The sequence below is a fragment of the Elaeis guineensis genome, chromosome 13 (genome assembly GCF_000442705.2).
Source record: "Elaeis guineensis isolate ETL-2024a chromosome 13, EG11, whole genome shotgun sequence".
Lineage (NCBI taxonomy): Eukaryota > Viridiplantae > Streptophyta > Magnoliopsida > Arecales > Arecaceae > Elaeis > Elaeis guineensis.
In genome coordinates, this window is record NC_026005.2 from 51,837,831 (window position 1) to 51,859,332 (window position 21,502).

The window sequence follows — 21,502 nt, forward strand, 5'->3', positions numbered from 1 at the left end:
AGGCATCTCGGAGTTGGAACATACGTTTTGATAGGACAATCAAAATGTATGGCTTCGTTAAGAACGGAGAAGAGCCCTGTATTTATAAGTGGGCTAATGGTCCAGTAGTAGTATTTCTTGTATTGTATGTGGATGACATTCTCTTAATCGGGAATGATGTCCCTGCATTACAGGGAATAAAGATTTAGCTGTCGTCACAGTTTTCCACGAAGGATCTGGGAGAAGCTTCCTACATCCTAGGGATGAGGATCTATAGGGATAGATCCAAAAGGTTGCTTGGCTTATCCCAGTCTACGTATATTGATACTATACTGAAAAGGTTCAACATGGAGAATTCCAAAAAAGGCTATCTACCGATAGGCCATGGAATTTCTCTCTTGAAAAGGGATTGTCCGACAACACCTCAAGAGAGAGAGCGTATGGGTAGGATTCCATATGCTTTGGCAGTGGGATCTATCATGTACGCCATGACATGTATACGACCAGATGTGGCATACTCACTAGGGGTAGTGAGTAGATACCAATCTGATTCAGGGGAGAATCTCTGGAAGGTTGTTAAAACCATCCTGAAGTATTTAAGAAATACTAAGGATCAGTGGCTTGTATATGGTGAATCAGACGTGAGACTTATAGGGTTTACAGGCTCTAGTTTTCGGTCTGATCGCGATGACAGCAAGAGTGTGTCAGGATTTATTTTTACCCTTAATGGTGGGGCTGTCTGCTGGAAGAGTTTCAAGCAGCACACTGTGACTGATTTAGTATGCGAGGCAGAGTATATTGCTGCATCAGATGCAGCTAAAGAAGCGGTGTGGCTGAGGAAATTCATCACCGAGCTCGGAGTAGCACCCTCCCTTGTTGGTCCAGTTTTGCTCTACTGTGACAACTCTGGAGCCATTGCTCAGGTGAAGGAATCGAAGGCACACCAGCGGACGAAGCATATTCTGCACCGCTACCATCTCATCCGGGAGATCGTGGATCGAGGTGACATCGACCTTCAGAAGATCGATGGGAAGGAGAACCTGGCCGACCCATTCACTAAAGCCATTGCGGTGAAGGAGTTCAACGACTATAAGTCGAAGATGGGTATTAGATACTGCACCGATTGGCTTTAAGCCAAGTGGGAGATTGTTGGGAATAGTGTCCCAAAGCCAATCGTCAGTCTGTTGACAGTTGTGCTCTTTTTGTATTAGTACATGAATTATAAATAAATAAAAGTTATTTTGATATTTTTTCATCACAAATTTTTCATCTTCTAATAAACTCCTGTGTTGTGGTGAAGTCCTTAGGACTATTTAGACTCGACAAAGGAGGATTTGTCGCTGAGTCCTTAAACCTGTTCGCGATCAAATGATACGTTGTTACCAAGGACGACAACGTTTATCGAGCATAGGTCGTTGTGTGTCATATGGGTTGGTTGTCCTCATAACCAAGGAGTGTGGAGACACTGGTATGGCATACAGGTGAGATGTAATGGTACATCTGCACTGAACATGATCGACTCCGGAGCTATTTCTGCTGTCAAGATTTGCTCCGATGGAATATGGGTATAAATGTCCCTCCGACCTGAGACTGCCACGGTGACTTGCAAGCAACTCACTGCACTTAGGCACTGGACTACCTGAATTTTTAATTCAGTGACGGAAGGCTGCTGGGTGTAGTCAAGTACTTGACTTGTCGGTGCGTGTGTCAAGATGAGATTGACCACTCCAGTTTAGGAGCTGTGTACAGTCGTGTTTCAATTTAGCAAAATATTGGCCAGGGTAGTCCTAGTGAGGAGTCACAGGACTAATTGAGTTGAGCACGATTCGGATGATCTCATCAGGGTTGACAGTTTAATCCTGAGTCGTCCTAAACACAGGGGTCAAAAGGGATGAATTATACAGTAACCATATTCACGTAGGTTCTGAGTGTTGCGATTGCAACTATTCGACTTATTCGGACGTCGGGTACCATTGCTAGATGGTCACTTCGATTAGTACAGGAATTGGTTCCTGTGCTACCAGCTTAGGTTCGAGCCTGCGGGGTCACACACATTAGAGGTTTCTTTCTGATCTGATGGCTGATTATGAGTCTTATGTGTCTGGGACTCTATGATTGAGAATTAGGATTCTCTGATCTTAAGTTTCACACATTTTGGGTACCAGGGTCAAAATTTTGAATTTCAAATTTTGAATTTAAAATTTGAACTCTTTGATCAGGGTTTCATATCGATGGTCTCTGATGCCTAATTGCCCATCAAATTTGGACTCAATAATTATGAGAGATTTTATTAGTGATTTGATCATTAATTAACTCAATTTGATTGAGTAATTATTTTTGGATCAAGTCCAATTGAATTGGATTCAGTTGGGTTTGACCCGATTAGGTTAAGAGTTGACCTAATCGTCGAGATGGTTTGGTCCCTGATTTGATCAGGGGTTGGACTTAGTCAATTTATGATTTTATTAAGATTTTATTAAGCTTAATTAAGCCTAATTAAGTTGGGTTTAATTTAGTCTAATTGTGCTTAACCTATTTTGATTAGGTTGGTTCTATTAAGATCAAACCACCATTTGAATTTGAATCTCTGTACCACCTTAAATCTCTGCGCCCATTTGAATTCACGAGAAGAAACTTCTCATGAATTTTTTCTCACACAAAGCTCTTCTCATGCCCACTCTTGTGCGCCAATATTTGGATAAAGATGATTAGTTAGCCATTCAAATTCAAAGCGTGTTTGAATTTGAATGGATAACTTATCTCTTGCGCATACATGACATTATCCACTTTAGCGCCCCACATCTCACATGAAAAAGAGTTTCTCGTGAAACCTTTCCACGCACAAAGCAAACTCGCACCTTCTCTTCTCACGCCCAAGTGGATAGGGATGAGTTGGTTTTAGTTTGAATTCAAATTTGATTTGAATTCAAATGTGTAACCACTTGTCTTTATTTTCTCACGCGGATAAGACACGTTTTGAACTATTTTAAAAGAGATAGGGAGCTGGGGCATGCGTAGAAAAATTTTGAAAAAGAAAGTGGGGTGTGAGGAAGCCTTGTGCATGAGGTGAAGGTTCAAAACCTTCTAAGAGAAAAAGAAAGAAAAGAAAGAAAATTGAGCGCAGGGTTTTTGGTGTGTACCCTAGGGTTTCTACCTAGGATTCGAGAAGTGAGATTTGTGTGCCATGAGTGTCGTGAGTCCACCAAATTTTAGGGAGAGATCCATCAGCCTCTCAGCCAATTGTGCAGATGATCCAGAGTGTCTGAGGAGTCGGCACCATCGATCGAAGGAGTTCGATCAACATCAACCATCAAAAGGATGAAATCACGAACTAGCATTCGTGAGGAGCCGATCAGACGGGAGCTTCATGTGGATGATCTGCAGAGGTCAGACACTAGTGTGGCTATGATGTAATGATCAGAGTCCCCCGACGGTGATCAGATTGCAGTGATCGACTACCTGCAAAAGGTGATGTGTTCTGAACACAATACAGTAAAAAGTTTACTGTTTCAAATTTGAATTTCAAATTTAAATGCATGCTGTTGTATCATATTTAGATCCTAGTGTAGGGTTAATTAGTATTAATTAATGAGATTAATTAATAATTTTACTGTAAAATAATAATTTTAAAAAAATTTTAAAATTATCATTTTGCCCCTGCACTGAATTTTCGCTACATATTATGACATCTCTATTTTACCCCGATCATCTATCGAAGTGAACTATTATAGTGACAAATTGAATCGCTCTGCGAACACCCACGATGGTTTCCTCAACCAAGCCACAGCTGGCCTTAATCTCATGTCCAACTCATATGCATAGTTATCCGCCAGCTTACTTACAGGTAGCTTTCTAACCACCTAACAGACTCCTCTACCAACTTAACAAACTCTGAAATGGCCTCCTTAATCCCTTTATAAATAGAGGATCAAGGATCCTCCATCGATAAGTTTTGCTCTCTGAAACTAGGAGAGACTCTGGCGATAGAAAATTAGGCCAGACTCTTGACTTCCACCTAATTCTCCTCTAGTTTCACTCAATCTCTCTTGCTCTTTCACTCTTTTTCACTCTGTTCTCAAGACTCGAACTGACTTAAGCATTGGAGGGTCAAGAATCAGAGGATCCCCATCTGATTTTTTTGATTGATTTTGTAGATTGGAGAAATTCTCATCAGGTCGCTAAGATTGTTCCAGCTCAGTCTCACTCCAGTTGATCAACTCTATTCCAGATTTTGAGCCTTGCAGCAACAGTACTTCAGGAGAAACTATTGACATGATTTTCTCTTAATCTACCCACAAATCATATTATGCACCATATTGAGGTGTCAGAGGCATGGTAATGTTCTCTGCAGTTTCCTGAGCAAAAAACATACTCCTTGTTCATATATGGTGATGCAGGAGCTAGCACATTTCTATTCAGGTCTCCATTGTGGGGATAATTCAGTGCAAGAGTAAAATGATAATTTTAAATTTTTTTCAAAATCACTATTTTACAGCAAAAATTATTAATTAATCTAATTAATTAATAAGAATTTATCCTATACTAAGATCTAAATATGATATATAGCATGCATGCATTTAAATTTGAATTTCAAATTTGAACAGTAAATACTTTACTATAATGTGTTCAGAACACAATACTTTTGTGTGGGTAGTAGATCACCGCAATCTGATCACCGTCAGAAGAGTCTGATCATCACGATGTAGCCACACAGTGTGTCTGGCCTCTGTGGATCATCCACACGAAGCTTCCAGTCTGATCGACTCCTCACGAGTGCTAGCTCGTTGTAGAGCCCTTTCGACGATTGATGCTGATCGAACTTCTTCGATCGATGTCTGTTGATTCTTTGGATGCTCTAGATCATCAGCAGACGTGCTTGAGAGGATGTTGAAGATTTTTCTAAAATTTGGTGGGCTCACGACACTCGTAGCTCACCTTCTCACTTCCCGAACTCCAAGCTGAAACCCTGAAGAACTCACTGAAACCCTGCGCATACTTTTTCTTTCTTTTCTTTCTTTTTCTCTCGGAAGGATATAGACCATCACCTTACACACAAGGATTCCTCACACCCAGATTTTCTCTCCAAAATTTTTCTTGCACACGCCCCACTCTTCTCCTCCTTTTAAAATAATGTCAAACGTCTTATCCACGTGAGAGGATAAAGATGAATAATTGCACATTTGAATTCCAATCAAATTTTGAATTCAAATGGAAACCAATTTATCCCTATCCACTAAAGACATGAGAAGAAGAGGGCGTGGCTTAATTTGTGGTGAGTGATTTCATGAGAAACATTTTCTCGTGTAATAAATGGGGTGCTAAAAGAGGATAAGGTCAAGGTGCTAAGATTGGTTGCTCATTTAAATTCAAACTTTGTTTTGAATTTGAATGGCCAACCAATCATCCTTATCCACTCATTTAGCACATTAAAGTAGGGCGTGAGGAGGGCTTTGCATGAGAAAAAATTCATGAGAACTTCCTTCTCGTGAATTCAAATGGGCGCAGTGGAAGTGAGGTGGCACAGGGAGAATGGGTCAAGGTGGTTTCATTAGTTAAACCAACCTAATTGAACCAAATAAGTTAGGCCCAATTAGACTAATTTAAACCCAACTTAATTAAGCTTAATTAGGCTCAATAAAATCTTAATCAAATCAGGAATTGATTAAGCCCAACCCCTAATCAAATCAGGGACCAAACCATCTCGACGATTAGGTCAACTCTTAACCTAATCAGGTCAAACCCAACTGAATCCAATTCAATTGGACTTGATCCAAAAATAATTACTCAATCAAATTGAGTTAATTAGTGATCAAATCACTAACTAAATCTCTCATAAATATTGAGTCCAAATCCGATGGGTAATCGGGCATCAGAATTCATCGATATGTAACCCTGATCGAAGAGTCCCAAACCAATGGGACTCTTGACCCCGGTACCCAAAAAGTGTGGGACTCGTGATCAGAGAATCTTGATTCTCGATCACAGAGTCCCAGACACATAAGACTCATAGTCCACGAGCATTAGGACTCTTCATCAGTCATCAGATCAGATAGGAACCTCTAATGTGTGTGACCCCGCAGGTTCGAACCTAAGCCGGTAGCATAGGAATCAATTCCTGTACTAATCGAAGTAACTATCTAGCAATGGTACCCGATGATCGGATAGGTCGAATAGTCACAATCGCAACACTCAGAACCTACGTGAATATGGTTACTGTATAATTCATCCTTTTGACCGCTGTGTTTAGGATGACTCAAGATTAAACTGTCAATCCTGATTAGATCATCCGAATCGTGCTCAACTCAAACAGTCCTGTGACTCTTCACAAAGACTACCCTGGCCAAAGTTTTGCTAAATTGAAACATGACTATACACAGCTCCTGAACTGGAGTGGTCAATCCCATCTTGACACACGCACCGACAAGTCAAGTACTTGACTACACCCAGCAGCCTTCCATCACTGAATTAGAAATTCAGGTAGTCCAGTGCCTAAGTGCAGTGAGTTGCTTGCAAGTCACCATGGCGGTCTCAGGTCGGAGGGACATTTATACCCATATTCCATCGGAGCAAATCTTGACAACAGAAATAGTTTCAAAGTCGGTCACGTTCAGTGCAGATGTACTCTTACATCTCACCTGTATGCCATACCAGTGTTTCCACACTCATTGGTTAAGAGGACAACCAACCTATATGGCACACAATGACCTATGCTTGATAAACGTTGTCGTCTTTGGTAACAACGTATCATTTGGTCGTGAACAGATTTAAGGACTAAATGACAAATGCTCCTTTGTCGAGTCTAAATAGTCCTAAGGACTTCACCACAACATAGGAGTTCATTAGAAGATGAAATATTTTGTGATAAAAAATGTCAAAATAATTTTTATTAATTCATAATTTATGTACATATACAAAAATGAGCACAACCGTCAACAGGCTGACGATTAGCTTTGGGATACTATTCCCAACATCCATATGTGCCAAGAATTGAGCTCATGCTTCTAATAATTGAATGCATCATGGTCTTGAGGTTCTCCTTCAAGATCCCATGTAGCTGAAATGGTGATCTAGTTATCAAACATAGGGCACCAATCCTACTCATCTGCAAGATCATCCACAAGCAAATAAAGCTTATTTGAGATTTTTCCCACACAGATTCTTTGTTCAAAGCATGACCTGTTAAGATGTTACACCACGTTCATCTATGTTAGTTTGTTGGTAACTTCCATGAAATTTGATCGGTTGTGGAGGAGCAACATTTATATTTGGAGCCTCTGCCAGCAGCTCCTCATTTAGAGGTATCTAAGAAAGTGACTTTGCTGTTTGAATAAATCAGCCTTACTTCACTTAACCTTAGAAGCTTCTGCTTTTGAAGGCAGGAGGGCAAAAACAAAAAAAGAAAGAAAAGAAGTTAGTTTAGTGAATCACCAATTCCATAACCAATGAACTATAGTAAAGAAATAAATAAAATCAAGTTATTTTGATCTACTAGGCTAGAAAAAGACGTGCATACAATGGAAAAGAATTGGATGACATGAATAAAAAATGTCGGAACAAGTCATAGAGACTATTCTTTTTCTTTATTCAAACTAATGAAAGGGGAAAAAATTGTCTAATTAAAAAGGCTAAAGAAAACTACATATGAAGACTGTTTACTATTGTAATCCACCCTATTTAATGTTAGGATGCAAAAGTCATCACTAAGAGGAAGTATGGAGTACTTCCAATTTGCCTTTATGGTCCAACTTTTCAATATTTATGATAGTGCTTGGCTCCTCTTTTCGATTGTCATAAGATGCTAGAAAAATTGCTGGGTGACAAGTCTCATGGCATAGGCTGGAATAGATGCATGGGCATGCCACCATCATCGAATTAGTTGGAAAGCAGATAATGAAAGGATGATAATAAGAGTAGCATGGATCCAAGTACCTTGACCTTCAAGGACTTACACTACCATCACATCATCTGATCAGAAAAAGGAAAGATAGGATATAGCTAAGGTTATGATTGAAGCACCATATTGCAACTCCTACTGACAATTAAAGTCCTATTGAAAAACTAAAAGCAGATAAAGATCAAATATACCTAAAAAATAAACTGATTGCATTAATCGACCAAAGAATCTTCTTTTCATAGTTACAATCTAATATTGATAAGTGGCACCTCTTAACTGATAAGATGGATACCACTACTCATCTTGGACACTCATCATTGCTATTATATGTCACATGGCCCACTATTGCCATACATGATAAGCAGTGCTACCCCTTCTTTCACATTATAGGTAGTAGGAACGTGGATACCACTATTCATTATGGACGCACATCCTTGCTCTTATGCACCACATAGGCCACTAGTGCCATGCATGGCAGGCAGTTCAACCACTCGAATGCATGGATAATGGTAACCATTGGCCAACCATCATCTTTAGACTCTACTCCTCTTAGGCCTCACCCTAGATCGATAACTCTTGCTTCCCTAGGCCTACACTTTAGATACTCAGATTGCATCTTTGGTGTATCACTGTGCACCTCCCTTGATGTATCGGCCTTTAGATCACAATCATCGGTTTGGATATGGTATAAACAATGTCCCCCAACATCCCATCATTTGATGGTCTGGTTACTGATGGGATGTATCTAACACCACATCTATCGATCTCTTAGAAAACATGAACAATAGATGCAGACTATGTGGATCTGATAGAGGTGAGATATAAACTTGAGTAGTAGGTAGAAACCATGGAGGATCTAGTGGAGGTAAGAGTCATCATCATATTTTCTCCAGTACATAGATTTAACTTATGTACCAGTAGAAAAAATGTAATGGCATCTGTTGGCAAGGTTGCGCCTCAACCCTCATAACAAGCACAACTACTACTATAAGGTTGTAGCTCGGCTCCACCTTCCATCCATTAACGAGTGACTAATTCTGTCATTAGAGGCATGTCTCGATGTAATCTCACCAACCTTGCCAATAGCAGCTGTCTGTAAATCTTAATGGCTGATGATTCCAAGTGTTAGTCTAGGGCCTGGTATACTCTCATACTCCCACACTTGCTAGTAGGATTTTCACATTGCCCTAGTCTATGAATTTTGAGGACTCTACAAGATAGTCTTTAGCCTCCTCCTAATAGGCCGAAACCCCAATGTTAAGTTTCTCAAAGAATCTAACATTTCCATTTAAAGACTGATAGACCGATTTACCTTATCTAGAGTCATGGTTGGCCAAGTTTATTACAATATGTGTCACAACATACTGTAGTTAATGACTCTAATCTTGAATAATAGAAACAAGTCTTTCAACTTGTTATGTCATAAACTCCAAAGTGATGCTATTTCACTCTAGAAGTGGCCTTAGCTAGTAGCCACTTGATGCGTGAACATTTCCAATAGGCCATGTCAGCTCTCCTCCAGGTAGGACTTGAGCTGTATGGCAACATCTTATAAAAGACCGGCTAGCGAACTAGTCACTAATGTTTATAGATCATCCATCCTTTTCTTGATGGTATAATGATGGCTATGCGATAATGTTCCACTAGGTGAGCTAAAGAAACTTGTTTGGCTCCTCTTCTTGGCTACCAGGAGGGGGAGACAGGCATGACAAAAATCTTGTTGGTTGATGGAGAAGGGTGAAACTCTTATGACTTAGGTTGGGGTAGATGCACGGGCATGCCACCAATGCCATATTAATCGGAAAGGAGATAATTAAAGGATAATGATAAAAGTAGTGTGGGTATAGGTGCTTTAACCTTAAAGGACTTTTGCTATCATCACATCGTTAGTTTGACAGAAGAAAAAATAGGGCATAGCAGGGGTTACGATCAAAGTATTCTACTACTATTCCTACTGGTAAATTAGAATTTTACTAGAAAACTAAAAGCAAGAAATTTAAAGATAAAGATAAAAGATAACTTAAAGATAAACTAGTTTCATTGATCGGCTAAAGAATCCCCTTTCCATGGTTACAATCGGATACTTATAAATGGCTCCTCTTAATTAGTAAGATGGGTGCCACTACTCATCTTGGATGTGTATCTTTATTATTATAGCTACATGGTCTACTATTGCTAGATGTGATAGGTACTGCTACCCCTCCTTTCATGTCATGAGCAGTGGGAAGATGGGTACCGCTACTCACTAGGAACACTTGTTTTTACTATTGTATGCCATGTAAGCTATTGTTGCCATGCAAAATTGGTAGTTCAACCACTCTTCCAATGCATAGGTAGTGGCAGTGCTGGCCAACCACCATCCTTGTACTCCATCCTACTAAGGCCTCATCCTAAGCCGATCTATACTTTAGATACTCAATCTGCATCTTTAGTGTATCGGCCTTCACTTCCTTTGGTGTATCAGCCTTCAGATTATAGTTGTCAGTCTGAATATGGTGTAAACAGATAGTAACCAATTATCCCAAGCCATTCATTTGTATGATCAACAGATTTAGCTTTGTTTTAGAGGATTGATGAATCTTTCAGCCTTCATCTAGTGTAGCTTAAGCTTATGATAATTTAAAAGGTGTTCAGGTCCTATTTGTTTCTCACATAAGTTATCCTAAAACTTTGAATAAACGAATAACTCAAGGTATGACCTTTTTAACATAGCAAAACTATTTGGCTGAAATGGCTTCATAATTTTAACTAGGATGAGAAATAAGTACTTTAAAGGTGCTTCATCAGCTTCTGAAATCCGAAAGATACCTTGCCAACTCATGCTTTATTAAGTGCTAAGAAGGTAGTTTGGCAGAATAAAGCTCGATAAGAACTTTATTCAGGTTCATTCCAGATTTTATGTGAACAAAATGGGACCTAAGTGTATACACGATTTTTTGACAGAACACAGTTCAAGCCATAAGACAGTACGTATCTTTAGAACTCAGAACATAAATTGGGTTTCATTGGAAAATTTTAAGCTTGATACTAGGTTTTATATCCATAGAACCAGTTACCAGATTGCTATGCTTTTACAGAATTTATTTATTATCACCTTTTTTCCCTTCTATTAACTTACCAATAAGTGATTATGTACCTGTATATTGCATGTGATGCATCGGAAAGATCCAAAAGATTTTTTAACTTCTTTAGCAGAAGCTGGTTTGTGGACTCAAGCTTGACTCACATTCTTTATTTTTTGTTCATGTTTCTATAATGGCATGTAAAGACTATAACAGCAAACAGGTATTGTAGGAAAAGTTATAATATTACAAAAAATAACACAACAATCTTAGATCAAAACATGCCACATGTCTACTTCAATATTTGTACAAGAAGGTAGGCCCTGGTGCAATGATAAGGTTGCTATATTGTGACCTAAATGTCATTGGTTCAAAACATAGAAATAGCCTCTCAAAATGTAGGAATAAATGAGATATGGGCCTAGAACCCCCCCCCCCCCCTCCCTCCCCCGCTATTTTTCTTTTAATATGTGTGCACAGGTGGAGTATATTTTGTTTGATTAACTTGGAATATATTGGGTGAAATGAGATTCAGATCCAAGGTTTACCATCTTGGTATGAGATCCCGTATTGATACCATCCTATCACAGTGTTAGTATGTGGTTTAGTATGGTACGAGATGGTATAATACTGGTATAGTACTGATATAGTACAGTATGCTATATACAAGATAGTACAGCAAACCATGTTTGGACTGATTCAATGCCAACATCAAGTTTTGTTTTGTCACTCACTGTGGCTATTTCCTCATTTGCTAAGGGCATATTCTTGATTACAGTTACACACAAAACCAATAGAAACATAAAAGGGAGGGTTTTTGGATGGTCACAAGGATGGTAGTGATGGTGAAAAAGGGTTAGTTGCAAGTAGAAATGGTGGTAAGTATGGATAGCGAAACCATTCCAAACCATCCAGTTTAGGACATATCAAGCTGTATCGACTACAGACTAGAACGATTTGGACAAGCAAAATGAGAAATGATAATGGAGGGAGAAGGAGAAGAAAAGAGAGCAAGAGAGAGAGAGAGGGAACTAGAGGAGGGCTTCCGAGCCACCTCTCTCCCTCCCTCTATCGGCATATCTCTCTCTCCCCCTCCCATATAATGAAAAGTATTTTTACATTATTTGTTTTTAATTGTATCTTAATAATTAAGAGTGAGATGTATTCAACAAGAAGAATCTTGAAATTTATATAACGCCAACCACACAATCACTAACCTTATCGATAGGAAGTCCCATTCCCCCTCCCCATCCATCCCTCTCTTGATGCTTTCTTCCTCCCCAAAACCCGATCCTAACTCCATTTTAGTTGTGAATAACTTTGGCACTGGTCGACCAGTATATTCTTAATCATCCACTTAGTCAACCTCTCCTTCCTCACTCTTTCCCACAACCCTAATCTAATTCACTTTTATTGGAAGTCAGCATAGCTTATAAACCTGCTTCCATCTCTTATAACCCTATCTACATTTGGTCACGGATAAAAATACCATGTGTTGCACTTGTGCCAGTGACAAATTTAGGCTGACACAGTATGTTACCACCATGTTCTGTTGTGTCAGGCCAGACACATGTTTGGAACATGTTGAGCCTCATATCTAGAAACATAAAAAAATTTCACGTGGGTATGTGCTGATTAGCACACCCAACATGGATATTCAGATCAGAAGGAGCTGTACACATGGTACAATTTAGCACAGCAACTATGTTATGACCACATCTATTCAGCAGTGTACATATTGTATGGTATGAACCAATGACAAAACTAGTTCTATGTCTTGGTTCCTCTGTCCTGTGTGGGTACATACTTGAAGCTGAGCTCAATTTTTTTCAGCTTCTTTGAGATGGGGGTGTTTACCACATATCAGGGTAGTGACAAGCATAGTCTCAGAGTTAGATGGAGCAAGCCTGATGGAGGTAGAATTTAAACAATCCATGGGAAAACTAAGACAGAAGCACACTAAAAATTAAACTAAAGAAAGCAGCATACTGAGACATAATAAAAGTGCTATTGTCTTGAGCTCAGATACACCAAATTGACAGGCTGTAACATTTACCAAATCCATCACCTAAAGCTTGGCCTGGTCATCACAGAAAACTGTAAAAGGGCTAGTAGATAGCCAACGCCACTGGTTTTGTAGTTTAAAATTACATATAAGTTGATGTTCTCATTCCCCAGTCAACGACACGTATAGGCTGGAGTAGGTCAAAATATTAGCTGAGATTTCTATTAGCTGATGGTGCAAGGACCCTAATAAATTCATAAAAAAACAACATATCTGCCAACTGCATTGATGCCCATTAGTCCAAGGAATACGAAAAACTCGAACATAATCGAGATAATGGCTATCCAGGAGGTGTCATCCACAATGTCGCATCCAACGTGGTAAAATGGATCGCAATAAATCATAGCACTCATCTTGTAGGTATAATTGGGCACCATGGTAGGAAGCAGTCCAGCATATATAATATTGGTAAAAATGAGCAACACCGATATCTAGATTGATGGGTAGCAAAAGGATAAGAGTTAAGAGCTTTATATATTCAAGGTATAACAATTGCTGAATAAACCTGCTTGCTACAATGATCCATTGTCAAAACCCCAAAATGAACCAAAAAAAAAAAATTGTCTCAGGGGAAAGCAATACAGCTTCTCAGAGACAAGAATCAATCACAAGAAATGAAACAATAGAAGATCAAAACAAAAAAAAAAAAAAAAAAGGGAGATGCTGAGTATTAATTTGTCAAAGGCAGCAAAAGATCAAACCAATAGAAGATACTCCTAAAATAGAGATAATGACTATCAGTTGATAGTTAAGCAATAAAAGTGGCAGATAAAATGAAAATTAAAAAAAAAAAAAAACAAGGTGATAATCCATCATAGAATCATCAACAAAGATGAGCGGAAGAGAATAAGGATGTCCAAAACTACAAATAGACAAAGAAAACAACCCAGGTCAAATCACATCGAATTGGGATAGAACTAATCCACACATCATAAAAATGATGCATGTCGGGCAATAGACATTGGGTAAACAGATGGTTAGGCAGATGGACATGGGCTGACTTGTTTCCTAACATTTGCAATATTATTAGATCCGGAAGGGACAGAGGCTTCTCAGTTTAGAATGGAGAATGACATTCCTAGGTGATCTGTCCCTACAAGAAGGTATTTATTGGAGAAACATGCAGCAGAATTTGTAGATCTTGTGGAGATTTTGAACTTGATTCTTCCATCAAACAACCAGGATAAGGCTAATTTGAGATGGTCTTCATTAAAGATGTAATTTCAATTTATAGATTCTTAAATTTTGGTGGTGCTGTGGTGCCAGGGCTGAATTATATTTTTGAATCCCCTATTCCAATCAAAGTTTAGCTGTTGAGGGGAAGATGCTCAGAGTTGATGAACTGGCAAAAGGGAACTGTCAACATCCTATAGCTTGCGTTCTATGCACTAATATCAGCACATGAGATTTTAACTTAATTTGTAGATCTCAATTTTAAAGAGATGTGTAGGTGCACTTTAAAAATCAATTCTTCTGATTAAAGGATAGCAAGGGTCATCCAGGTCTACTTGAGTTCATTGGAGAACGAAAAGGGAGAGAAACCCTTTCAGACAGGGATAGGATATGCTGCTTTTGGTGAAGGCTGCGGAAAGAAAGGAAAAAAAAGGATATTCATCCAGAAAGCTTCATCCATGGATGATTTGATTAATGAGGTTAGAAGATATTGGCATGCATGGGCATCAGTTGCTCCAGTAAATTTCTGGCCTTCAATTACCCTTGTCACAGATGCTTGTTTGATAAATTTCAGTTACATTTATATTTTTTTCCTTCTTGTTTTACCTTCTGTATTCATTTCATTCTCATGAATGAGTGGATGAGTTTCACCCATCCTTCTCTCACAGAAAAAAGGATGAATGCTTGTCAGGTATGCCGTGCTTACAATATGACTTTGACCGTGTCCCAACATTGTGAATATTAAATGGAATCCACGGTCCACACTACTATTCAAGCATGATTTGGTGCCCCAATGATGATCAAAGGAAAAAAAGGGTGGCAGCGAATCACAACATGAACACTGCTAGAAGTTCCAACCGAACAGATATAGTGATGGAAGCACATTTGAAATCTCCACGTGGTGCTAAACAAGATTCAGAAAATCTTTGAGAAAAAATTTCGGAAGTTCTTGAGCAGCAACCACATACATGCATTTCCAAAATATTGGGTAAATGTCTAGTCTGGACACCACCTTCCAAGACCTTTTCAGTACCACGCGATGCAGCAAAAAAAAAGAAGAAACAAAACAAAAAGAAAAAATAATCAAAATACGTAGATCAGCCACAAAAGGGCTCACCTCCACGGGACATACAAACTTTACTATGAAAAAGAAAATTTTACAAGAGGAGACCTCACCCTCAATCCTTCTACACCTAATTCTCTCTCACTAGAAGTTCCCCTGACAAAAGCTCTCTCTCTCTTGGAAGACCCCCTGAACCCCTGAAGTGCCTGGCGACCACTGTCCAGGAGCCTCCTGCTCCTTGTCTCTCAGCGCTTCTGCCTCTCTCTTCTTCCTCTTCTTGGGTTCCACACGGTCTCAGGCAAAAAACCGAACCACTACCTCTGTTCTCTATGTACAGGGCCTTTTATAGGCCTTAATCACGACTTAGACCATGATTAGGACTCCTTAATCAACCCAAATAACCCTTGGACCGTCGGATCAAGATCGGGAGCCACCCACGCCATTCGATCGCGCTCTGATCCATGAAATAGTGCCGTGGACCGCGTGAAACGTGTGGGAAACGCCCACGCGGTCCACAAGCCCAGCCGTGGACCGCCCGGTCCATAGTAGACCGGTGTAAAGGGCCAGGCAGGCCGCCTGGGCCTGGGCCGGCCCGCGCGCGCGGGCCTGGGCCGCGCGCCCGCCTGTGCCGCGCGCCTAATAAATACTTAATTTAAGTCATTTAAAGTAGAAAATTATATTTAATTTATTTTATTTATTAAGAATTTGATGCTTCTTTTTATGTTTTACAGGAAAGGTGATCGCCGATACAAAGAGTCCGATTCACAGATCAAAAAGATTCAAGTTTGAAGAAAATTAAACTTAAAATAAAATTTAAATAAAAGAAAGATGTATACGGTATTATAGAAAATGAAAATACTATGCAAGAAACCAAAAAGGATATAAATGTTGTTTTAAAGAAACAAAAGTTTCTTTTTGTAAAAAGGCAGTGCAGGCGTGCAGAAGCACAGGCACGCAGAAGCATAGGTGCACGGAAGGAGCGCGGGGGCGAATGCGCGGGCGAGCGGCATCGCGGCAGCGGGCGCGACAGCGGGCGTGGCAGCAAGCACGGCATCGGGCGCGGCAAGGCGGGCGTGCGGGTTCGCGGGGACTTTGGCAAGGCGGACACAGTGGCAAAGAATTAAAGGAAAAAATTTAATACTTAAAAATACTTTAAGAGGAAGAATTTATATTTTTTTTATCTACTTGTGATCTTTCCATCTCATCCATCCATCTTTTAGTTCTTAGTCCCACATCGGAAAACTATGTAAAACTCCTCCCTCCTAACATCTATAAAAAGTCTTTTGTACTCCCATTGAAGGAGGAGCCCAGAAATTCTTCTAGAGCCTTGCATAGAGGAATAGAAAGGGACTACTTCATGAGCAGCTAAGCTAGCAGTTCGGGAGTGGAGAAGAAATTTTATAACAACATAGAGTGGGTTTATTGTTCTAAACTTTCTTGTATTTCTTTATTTCTTTATATGCAATAAAGATTATGCTTTTTATTTAAATCGTCATGAGTTCTTTATTTGCTCTCTTTCATATGCTTTTATTTATACTTTCCTGTTAGATTAATATTAGGAACAACTTTTACTTTCCGGAGACGCATCGTAATCTACAGGTATGGGACATGCTGAGAAAAGAAGAGTTATTTACCTAGTACTTTTCAGAGACACGCCATGATCTATGGGTACGGGATGTGCCAAGAAAAGATAAATATTTTTTCTAAGATTAATCGCATCTATTTAATTAAAAAAGAGATATAACTCTGCTAGTGCAAAATTAATTCAAAACTCCCGAGCTCTTTATTTTTTAATTATATCAATTTTAAGATAATTTATTCTCTAAATCAAAAATAACGCTTCTTTCTTTTATTTTGCAATCTCAACTTAGCCCAAGGTCCCTGAGGATACGATCTCGACTCATCCTACCTACGTAGTGAGTAGAGTTATTTTTGGTGCTATCAATGACTACGCATCAAATTTTGGCGCCGTTGCCGGGGATCTTGGCACGGTTGAGAAAAAAAAAAGCCACTGACATTTCATAACACATAACTAAAATAGCATAACCTCAAATATAAAAATTTTTAACTTGATTGGACACCTTATTTCTTTGCATTGCATCTCCATAATTAACTTTAAGGGCGCAACCCATTAACTAAGATAAGGTGAAGATTTGATCACCTTCTTTGGCCCACAAATCACTCCCTTGCATTTGTATAACCTAGATCTTAATCTAAAATTAATTAGACGTTGACCCCTAAAGATTTCGAGCTCAATAGGATAAGAAAGCTCTAGAGTTGAACCGAGTACGGATTGGTTAATTGCTCGATGTCTAAGGCAAGTGGTTAAAGAAAGTGGTTTTCAATTGATTCCATTGACTGACCTGGCCAACTCAGTTGGTGTCTAAGGAAAGCAACGAGCAGGAAACCTCCCACATCTTACACTTATCTGGCCGAGTCAGTTAGTCAGTCTTGAGCTTGGAGTGCTCAAAGGCGGTCTTGGAAGTTAGGAGCTGTCTAGATCTAAGTTAACCTTAGGATAGAGAGTCTATGCTTGTTTAAGTTGATTGCAATTAACATCTAAATATTAACTAATTTCTCCCTTTTCATAGATTTAAAATTCTTAGGTTCTTCTCTTTAGATTTTCTTCACTCTTTTCTCACTTTATTATAAATATAAATATATATATATATATTATAAAAATTAAAATTTTTTGTGTTTGCTCTAAAGTATAATTGTAAGGTGTATGCTTGGCCGTAGATCGTTACGACCAGAAATCTAACCTTTTGATCCAGAAATAGAAAGAACCTTTAGAGCTAACAGACGTAAAAATATGGACCGAAATCAGGAGAATGATCCACCCAGGCAATTGAAGGAGTACTTTACTCCTTCCATATATACCTACTCTCTTTGTATTCAAGTGCCCCCTGTGGAGGCCACTCAATATGAAATTAAGTCCAGTATAATCCAAATGTTACCTTCATTTTATGGACTTAGTAACGAGGACCCTTATAAACATCTTGAAGAATTTCTTGAGATATGCTCAACTGTCAAAATTCACAACTTCTCCGATGATGCTCTTAGGTTAAAATTATTCCCTTTCTCACTTAAGAACAAAGCCAAATACTGGCTACATACTTTGGATTCCATGACTATATCAACCTGAGACCAACTGCAAGGAGAGTTTCTCAAGAAATATTTTTCCATAGGAAAAACTAATCAAATAAGGAAATCCATAATTAGTTTTTCCCAATTAGATGGAGAAATATTTCATGAAACATGGGAGAGATTAAAGGACCTTATTAGAAAATATCCCCACCATGCTGTACCTAAGTGGCAGTTAATCCAATATTTTTATTATGGGCTATCTGAAAGACATCGACAAATGGTCGATGCATCATGCGGTGGGACATTCATGCTGAAAAGTGAGGATGAGGCATGGCAACTGTTTGAAATTTTAAGTGAAAATTTATTACATCATATGTCTGCCTCTATTAGAGATAAACCCATGTTAAACCCAAAGAGAGGTGGAATATATGAAGTAGAAAATGCCATAGATATCCATCATAAGGTAGATGAATTGTCCCAAAAGTTAGATCGATTATTAAGTATAGGACAATCACCTTCTCCATCCCGTCAGATACAAGATATATGTGCATTGTGTTCGAGCCCCACTCATTGTGTGAATGATTGTCCGGTTGCACCACAGTTTTCTGAACATGTACAAGAACAAGTCCATCAAGCCCAAACTACTCATAGACTAGGGAACAACCCCTATTCTAGTACGTACAATCTGGGATGGAGAAACCATCCGAATTTCTCATGAAAATCACAACCAGTGGTTCCTCCGGTGCAACAAAGATCAGGGTATCCGATGTAACTTTTAGGCATCCATCCCAGCCACAATACTAGAACCCTCCTCAACCCACTCCGAGTACTCATAGCTCGACTTTCGAAGAAAAGGTACTGCAAGCACTTAAAGGACTAGAAATGAATACCCAACTCCTTCACTCCTATACGCAATCAATAGCAAAGCTAGAGACCCAGATAGGTCAGCTAGCAACAGCTTTTAATAGGAGGGAAGAAGGCAAATTACCCAGACAGCCTATTAATAACCCAAAAGGACAGTACATGGCTGAAAGCTCCATTGGTCTTGAAACTTTTTTCGAACATGCCAAATCGATCATGACCCTTAGAAGCAGAAAAATCTTAAATCAACCTGAAGTAATCCAACAATAAGAGCAACCAATTCCAGCTACAACAGAAAAGAAGAAATCTGAAGAGAGGAAAGAACCTGTTAACCCAGCACCTACACCTAAAGCTCCATTTCTCAGTGCTTTAGAATCCTCTCTGCCTCTTGATAAGAAGGGTATAAAAATGAATGAAATGTTGGAACTATTTAAATAGGTCCAGATAAACTTACCTCTTCTCGATGCCATTAAGCAAGTTCCGACCTATGCCAAATTTCTAAAGGACCTGTGTACACAAAAATGAAAATCAAAGGCACAAATACCAAGAAAAGTCCACCTAACTGAGCAGGCCAGCTCAGTTTTTCAGCAAATTACCCCACCCAAATTGAAAGATCCAGGTACCCCAATTATTTCTTGTGTCATAGGGAACCTCACGATTAAGAAGGCATTATTAGATTTGGGTGCAAGTGTCAACCTTCTCCCGAGCACTATATATGACCTATTTGGATTTGAAGAGTTAAAACCCATGACAGTGACCTTACAACTAGCAGATCGATCCATTAAGGTACCCCATGGAATGCTGGAAGACGTATTGGTGAAAGTAGATAAATTTTACTTTCCTGTTGACTTTCTTGTGCTGGATATGGAATCTGACAGCAACCCCAACCAAATACCAATCATCCTAGGTAGACCCTTCTTAGCAACCGCTAATGCTTGTATAAATTGTAGGACCGAAGTTATGGATGTATCTTTCGGAAATAAGAAGCTAAGGTTGAATATTTTCAATGCATCTTTGGGACCATTTGTGTACGACCATAATGAGATCAACTTGTTAGAGGAAGTTATAGAAGATAAAGCTCCTACCTTGCTCAACTTAGATCCTTCACAGGCATGCCTAACACATTTTGGAATGGATAATTTTGATATTGATGGATACACTGAAGAAATACATGCTTTGCTAGAACCTCCCAATTTTAGCACCAATCCTCCTTGGACTGTAAAGTACGAGCAATTACCAATTCAATCAAGCCCTCTGGTACCATCCTTAGAAGCACCACCTACTCTAGAGCTAAAGTCTCTTCCTGTCACGCTAAAATATTCATTTCTTGGATCCAATGATATCCTTCCAGTGATCATTGCATCTGACCTAACCAACGACCAGGAAGACAAACTTGTCGGGGTACTCAAAAAGCATAAAGAGGCTATAGGATGGTCAATTGCCGATTTGAAGGGTATAGATCCTTCTGTTTGCATGCATCATATTCACTGCGAGGTTGAGGCAAAACCACATAGGGACATGCAACGAAGATTGAATCCGAATATGCGGAAAGTCATGAAAAAGGAAGTAGTGAAATGGCTAGATGCTGGAATTATCTACCCAATTTCAGATAGCCAGTGGATTAGTCCAACCCAAGTAGTATCTAAGAAGTCAGGTATTACCATAATAGAGAATGATGAGGGTGAGTTAATTCCTACTCGTGCAACAACTGGTTGGCAAGTATGTGTGCACTACCAAAAGCTGAATGCCGTTACTAGGAAAGATCATTTTCCTTTGCCTTTTATTGACCAAATTTTAGAACGGCTAGCAGGACAAAGTTTTTTCTATTTTTTAGATGGATATTCGGGATATAACCAGATCCCGGTATTTCCTGCTGATCAAGAAAAGACTACCTTCACATGCCCTTATGGAACATTTGTATTTAGACATATGCCATTCGGTCTCTGCAATGCACCAGCCACTTTTCAACGGTGCATTTTGGCCATCTTTTCTGATATGGTCGATAAATTTTTAGAGGTCTTCATGGATGATTTTTCAATATTTGGCTCTACCTTTGATGATTGTCTTCAGAACCTAACCAAGGTTCTTCAACGATGTATAGAGACAAATTTGGTTTTAAGTTGGGAGAAGAGTCATTTTATAGTTCGTGAAGGAATCGTGCTTGGACATGTTGTATCCAAGTGGGAGATTGAAGTAGATAAAGCAAAGGTTGAAGTAATCTTGAAATTGCCTCCCCCAACCTCGGTTAAACAAGTGCGATCCTTCCTAGGCCACACAGGTTTCTATAGGCGCTTCATTAAGAATTTCAGCAAGATCTC

At 39.2% G+C, this 21,502-nt stretch overlaps 1 non-coding gene and 1 pseudogene across 1 annotated transcript; both read right to left on the minus strand.

The window, feature by feature from the left end:
• Positions 1 to 12,530, minus strand: part of LOC140853134 (sulfite reductase [ferredoxin], chloroplastic-like) — a 161,554-nt pseudogene extending 149,024 nt beyond the window's left edge.
• A 5,905-nt stretch (positions 12,531 to 18,435) lies between these two features.
• LOC140853518 (small nucleolar RNA R71) lies at positions 18,436 to 18,541 on the minus strand. Its single transcript, XR_012136588.1, has one exon. It is a non-coding gene; the product is annotated as a small nucleolar RNA R71 (small nucleolar RNA).
• Positions 18,542 to 21,502: the final 2,961 nt, after the last annotated feature.